Raw genomic sequence first — 6936 nt, 5'->3', positions numbered from 1 at the left:
CAAAGTCTTTTGGGCCAGGTGACTTTTGGGTTTTGAAAAGCTTCAAGGAGATGGTTGTGTTGTCTATGAAGCTGTGGGGGGCCATTCTTTTGCCAAAGAAAGAATGTGAGTAGTTATGAAGCCTCGTGGTGAGGCAGGAAATCAGAAGGGGCCAGTTTCTGTTGATGCATTTAGTGATGAAGTCTGCTGCTTTGGCAAGTGCCTTGGAGGCTGGAGAGGAGGTGAAGCTGCAAGTCCTTGATTGCTTTCTTGTGTTTCTCAGAACTTGTAGTCCATCTTGAAATGCTGTATGTCTTCCTGAAAGTCAAATGGGCAACTCTGTGCCTGGGAAGCTGCATGGGTGAAAAGACCCTTGGGGTGTGGTAGAAGGTCAGCTGAGCAAGAGCCATCCTGGGACCAGGTGTCCAAGAAGGCCCAGGGCCTGGTGGCCTGTGTCAGCAGCAGTGGGGCAGCAGGAGCAGGGCAGTGAGCGTGGCCCTGTGCTGGGCAGCGCTGCGGCCACCGCTGCAGTGCTGGGTGCACTTGTGGGCCCCTGGGCAGCAGAAAGTCATGGAGGGGCTGCAGCGTGTGCAGAGAAGGACAGGGGAGCTGGGCAAGGGTGTGCACCACAAGCCCAGTGAGGAGGTGCTGAGGGAGCTGTAGTCTCGACAATGGGGGGCTCATGAGGGACCTTTAGGTAGACTTCCATCAATCCCTACACAACAGTGCTCACCGCATGGGGCGTTTCTCTACTAAACATGCCCTAAATGCAATCGAGTTCTTTAGCCACTGGAGTGGGTGACACTACCATCTTGTGCCTTGCTGGCTTGTTGGTTTTCTAGGCAACATTTGCCCTGTACATTCTCTTCTTTCTCAGCACACAAAGATGCTTCTTCACAACCTTTGCTTCTTTTTGCGATCTAGATTGAATTTTTCACATCTGCAGGTGCAATAGCAAAGGACTTATTATCTTTCCTACATTTCCTTTTCAGAGCTTTCAGGAACTAAAAGCTTCGTTTTACAAACAAAACGTTGCTTGCTGATAACAGCCAGGTTGTAATATCAAACTTATATCCATCTACAGTTCTGTGTAATGGGCCGATTATAAATTGGTCGGTGGGACTTAGAATTCCTATGTAGCTTCGAAATGTTCTGATTTCTCCTTAGAAGGTGTGGTGGTAGATCTGAAAAGAAGTTATGATCTGAATGATAGGTAACAGCCTCTCCCTCATGCTCCTCTTTGCCACAGCTGACAGAACCAACAGCCGTCTCTCCCCTGGCTCCTGCTGCTCCTGAAGAAGAAGCCAAAGAGGAGCAAATTGAGATGGAAGAGCACCAGCCTCCGTCAGTGCTCACACCAGAGCCTGGATATCCTGAGCCCGTAAGTGCGAGCTGTGGGTGGTGCTGTCTTTAGTGCAAGGCAGAGGTGCCAGTTTCAGAGCAGCCAGCGCTTCCTGTTGCTGGCTGAGGATGCTGAGTGCTGGAGTCCTGCCAGGACGTAGGGATTTCCTGCAGGAAGCATCAGCAGAACTTGGCCTTTGACCTGTGGTGTTGAGGCCCCAAAGGGCTGGTGCCTCTGGGAGAGCATCTGGCTGCTTGGCTCATGGAAGCTCTATCCCTGGGCTTCTGCAGCACTGTGCCCAAGGACACACGTGGTAATGATTGAGGTCACTGGGTTTTGTTTTTTTGTTTTCCTGTTTTGGCAAGGTTTGTTTTGCTTGTGAAACTGGTCTGCAGTTTTCTTGAGTAATTCTTCAGTTGTACAAAGTCTTTTTGGCTTTTGGTAAGGTGGACGGTGATGATTGTGTTGGTTTTCCTGCATCCTTCCTGCCCTTTTCCAGCACCATGAGAAATTCTGCTTGAATTTTAGTGTACACGATGGCAGTTGTGGAAGATGCAATATATTTGCATGTGAACACATAGTTTGGGGCATGCATCTGGGTGCAGAAGGAACTTTTTTTTTGCCAGGCTTGATAATTACACCCTGCACTTCCCATTCAGGTTAACAGTACCTCTGTCTTTTTGCCACCCAAGGAATCCGTTTTTGTTATGTTTGGGATTTGGGCAGGAAATCAATGCCCTTGCGTTCCAGCTGGTGCTCAGAGATCAGAGGAGCTAGGAGGGGCTGGGATGTATTTCTAATTACACCTCCTTATGCACCATGTGTGTGGTCGAGTCCAAGAGAAGAACTTGCCCGAGCACGGATGCACAAAGAGTGAAGTTCCCAGTACAATGCTCTGGGTCTGATCCCTTTCCATAAGGACCTACACACTCCAGATTCCCCACGAGTGTGGTTTATTGAGCAACAGGAAAGCAATCTCAGGATTGCTGCTGATCAGGGCACTGCTACCGAGTGTTGATGTGTGTAACAACAGAAAGGGCAATAAAGAGAGATTATAGAGGTGAGATCTGTCTGTCTGTCTATCTATCTATCTATCTATCTATCTATCTATCTATCTATCTATCTATCTACGCTGTGTAACATTTGCATAATTGAATATTCCTGACTCTGGTCCAAGGCAGTTGGAGGTGCAAAGCTCACCTAAAGCATCCCTTTCAGGAGAGGATTAGAGACATGTTCCGTCAACCAATTCAGAGCAGGCCTAGATGTTTTCCCCGTTCGGATATTGTGGTTTTTCCCCTCAGAGCTGTTTTTCTCCTCCACCCTGTTCTTTCCTGAAGTCCCCAGTTAATTCTTTAATTTTCTGCCTGTCCTAGAGTGGTGAAGTATTCCATGTTTTAGGTGGTGAAGACAACATGAATTCTAGAAGTGTCTCTCACAAGGAGTGAGCTCACCCAGGAAGCCACCTGCAGAGCCAGGATGAAGCAGTGGGACAGGGCAGGGTGTCAGTCACTACTAAAAGACAAACAGGACATGGCAGAAGCAGAGGGAGGCCCTCGGCAGACTCTTGAGAAATGCCACACCTTCCCTGTCAGCTGCCTGAGAGGCTGTTGGAGCTTCAGTCCCAGATGGCCCCTGATTGTAGGGCCAGGGTCACTTTGGAATCTGTGCCTCCCCACAAACAGAGAATGACCCAGCAGAGCAGCAGCACAGTGCTTTGGGAATGTGTGAGCCCAGCAGTCTTTGAGTCTTGGCCCACAAATGGTATATGGGAAGTTGAAGCCCATCTTCTCTTGCTTTCTGTGCAGGTCCTTCTAGAGAAAGAGCAGGAGCAGATTGCTTCAGCAGAGATGCCATGGCAGACTCAGGGAGAGCTGTTCCCAGGCCGAGAGCAGGAAGAGCAGCTCAGGCAGCAGGTGGAAGAGCCACAGGAGAATGACCAGGTAAGCCTGACTGGCCAGGGGACAGAGGGAAGGGCAGGAAGAGGGGCATAAACCAGAGCTCTTGGGACCGAGGAGGCCAGGAGTCCCACAGACACTGGAAGCACAGAGCCTTGGAAGCTGCAGAGATCAGCCCTGGAACAGAAGGGTTACATTGGAAGCAGATGTGGGTAGGGAAGCAGAAAGAAGTGGCTGAATAAATGTGATTTGAGGCTGCAAAAGGAAAAAGCTGAGCCTGATGGCAGCTCCCAGTCACTTGCTCTGCATTTGTGTGTACAGAAGATCCAGGCAGAGCCACAAGCAGAGCTGCCCGAAGCTCAGAGTGACATCATGGCAGTAAAGAGAAAGAACAAAGAAGACATGAGAAGCATTCAAGAGGAGAATCTCCATCAGCAGAGGGGCGATCAACCAAACCAGGTAAGTGAAAGAGTGGCAGGCACTCCACTCATGAAACATCCTCTCTCTTGTTTTTTAGAGAAGATGAAGGAACAGCTGAATGCAGAGCTTCAGACAGCTCACACTAGGATGAAGGCAAGGGAGAAGAGGCTGGAGGAAGAAATGAAAATCATCAGAGAGAAACTTAATCCCCTCCCTCAGTCTCTACAAAAGCAAGTGAGTGAAAGAGGGATGCAGTCACTGCAGTCACCAAACTGGTGGTTTCTGCCTTTCTTGCCTTTCCACTCAGAGCAGCAGGGAGTGGGGTGATGCCTCTGAGTGCCGTCGTGCTGTAGTGTGTATCACAGTCACTCTGAAGGACATTTCCTGGTGTGCTGAATCTCCACTGCTGCCATGGGTAGTGGGACTTGTCCTTTGGCCTTTTGGCCAGCAGTCATCCAAATTGATTCCTGCTCTCCTTGTTTCTTGAGGTGTTTTTAAAGGGGAACGTGGTGACTCAGATGGAGGATTGAAACAAGCTGTCTGTATCCCTTGTCAATCTGTTCTTTGCCTTTCCTCACAGTCGATGACTCCTGGCTGACAGGGACAAGCTGGAGTCTCTGACTGCTTTGTTCTGTTTGATTTGAGGTGCAAGTGTTGGCATCTCACCGGGCAGCCTGCGAAGACTTCCAGCGAATGTCTGGCAATGAAGAGCCCCAAGTTAGGAGTGAGGCGCAGGTACCATCCCCACCAGAAGTGCTACAGGTTGAGCATGACCTGAAGATGGTGCAGGAAAAGAGAACACAGTGGGAGGAGGCAGAACACTTGAACAAGGAGCTGCAAGTGTGTCTGCAGCCCTTGGAGGGGGAAAGGAATCCTTGAGAGGAGGTAGAATGATCATTGTGGCAGTCATCCTTTGGAAAATCCATGAAAATGGAACATGAATCTGGCCATGAACTCAAGTAAAACTTGCCTTTGGTTTTGATCCATCCAGTTTGAGAAGTGGACATCAGAAAAAAGGCATTGAAGAGCCCTGCATGTGGCTGACAGCACCTTTCTAAGGGCCTGCATTTCAAAAAGGGATCTCAGGGTAATCTCTGCCAGCCACCTTTCTGACATCAACTCATTTCTTGTCCCAGATCTACACAAGCTCTGTCACCAAACCTGCTGCAGCAGCAGCAGCATCATCTAAAGGAGCCTTTTCTCCCCGATCTGAGAAGTGGAGCCGGGGCAGTTTGTTCACCTCCCGCGCTGACCCAGCTGCTGCTCAGCAACAGGAGATCGAGGGTGACTCCCTGGAGCTGCTGAGTACGTCTGCTCTATTTCTTGTCTGAGGGACAGTGCATTGTGTGCAGGTGTCAGCATAGCTGTACCAAATGTTTCTCCTGAGTTTGGTGTCATGGGGACATTTAGGAGCCCCACAGGAACTGCTATAGAAAATCAGTCTCTGTGCTGGCCACCTGTGCTGCAGAGCTGTCTGCCTGGTTGTTGTTGTTGTTGTTACCCAGCTGACCACAAAGGGTTCAGAGCTCCAGACACTGGGGCTGCCTTTTGTATCTCCTGGAAGCTGGGATCTCTGCTTTAATGTCAGCATCTTGCATTTTGTTTCCCTCAGAGAGAATAGTAAACAAGGAAAATCCCAGGATGAAATACACCAAACTGGAAGATATTGGCAGCGGGTGAGTCCAACCACAGTTACTGCTACATAAGCATGGGCCAGGTGTTTTTCTGGTGGAATGTCTATCCAGCGTGAAGTCAGGCCAGCTGCAAACAGACATCTATCCCCATGTTCACACACTGGGGATAGACTGTCCCATCTCTCAGTGCTGCTCAGAATTTGTGTGTGTGCTCAGAAGGCATTGTCAGAGACACCTCCATGCTGCCGAGGTCTTGCCTGCAGCAAGGAACAGAATCTGGAAAATCTCATCTCTCAAGTGTGAGACACTTCTGTGTTAATTTCCTTAGCATTTTTGTATATTTCTAAATCATACTGCCACACTAATAAAGAGGAAAGAAACTTGCTTGCCTGAAAGAGCAACCTGCTCCCTGATAGCTGTGAGATAACAGTTCTAAGGAACATTTCTTTCCAAGAGTTTGCTGAAAGAAATACTCTGTGGTAAGGATAAAAACTGAACAGTTTAGAAACTGAAACCTGAGATGAAAGAAGCATCTCTATTTTTGAGCTAAGGCAGTAAACCCAAGCACTTCAGGAACAGGCCCAGTGTCCAAGCACTTGAGAGGAAAAAGCACCATCTGCCTTTTGGCAGAGCTCTCCTGCATCTCTGCACTCACAGCAGAGATCTCTTGTGTGGGCTGGCTTTCACTGCAAGATCTAAATGGCTTCTACTTTCTTTGCTGCTTTTTTGTTTCTAGGACTTTTGGAGATGTTTGCAGAGCACTCGACAATGCCACAGGGAGAGAGGTAAATGTCAACAGCATCTGCAGTCTCTGCTGCTCTTGAGGGGCTTTCCCCTCTGGTGTGAGCTGTGGCTGGAGCTTTGGGCAGAGCTGTGCTGAAAAGCCTGCAAAATACATTTGGGACTTTGTCCTCCTCAGCTGCTGGAAGGAAGGCACAGAGGGCAGCGGTTCCTTTCAGAGAAGGACGCGCTCGCTCGCTCTCCATTGCTAAAACAAAGGTGGTGCCTTCGAGCACCTCACTGCTCTTTGGGGCTACAGCTTCAGAGTCCTGAATTCTCATTTCTGGCTGCCAGCAAATACATCTGAAAGTTCCTGGTAGTTCCTTAGCCACCTGCAGTGCTGCACTTGGGAACTGCACATAGGGAGAGATCTGCAAGGTGTCCCTAAAAGCCCTGCCCATAGCCCAAGATGTACCCACAGAGTATTAAGGCATGGATTACTTCTTCTGAATCCCATCCAAAGCAGCAGAGATTGTGGTCAGAGGTTTGTTGGTGATAGCTGAGACACCACTGTTACCAAGTGGACAAGGCAAAATTTCAGTGGCCCCATGTGTCCTGTAACTGGCCCCCAAATGAGCAGAGAAATGGGCTGTTGGAATGTCAGTTCCTAATTAGTGCAGTGCCTAATCACATGGAAGTTTGGCACAGCTCAGCTGGGTCATTGCAAAATCACTCGCTCCATGTGCGTTGTGGTCTTGTGCCCCCAACTTCTCAAGTTACTGATTTTCAATGTCATTTTAGGTGGCCATAAAGAAAATAAATCTAAAAGGACTGAGGAAGAAGAAATTAAAAGTCAATGAACTCATGGTCATGAAAATTAATAGGAATCCCAACCTGATCAACTATTTAGACAGGTCAGTTGTTGTGAATGTTTCTTTACATA

General features: G+C 48.8%; 1 long non-coding RNA gene across 1 annotated transcript; it reads left to right on the top strand.

Annotated features, from left to right (window-relative positions):
• Positions 1-3552: 3552 nt before the first annotated feature.
• On the top strand, positions 3553-4937 carry LOC143691870 (uncharacterized). Its single transcript, XR_013179968.1, has 3 exons — positions 3553-3873; positions 4285-4374; positions 4776-4937. It is a non-coding gene; the product is annotated as an uncharacterized LOC143691870 (long non-coding RNA).
• The last annotated feature ends 1999 nt before the right edge of the window (positions 4938-6936 follow it).

This window comes from Agelaius phoeniceus, chromosome Z, assembly GCF_051311805.1.
Source record: "Agelaius phoeniceus isolate bAgePho1 chromosome Z, bAgePho1.hap1, whole genome shotgun sequence".
NCBI classification, from domain to species: Eukaryota; Metazoa; Chordata; class Aves; order Passeriformes; family Icteridae; genus Agelaius; species Agelaius phoeniceus.
This window is presented reverse-complemented; position numbering and strand designations above follow the sequence as displayed.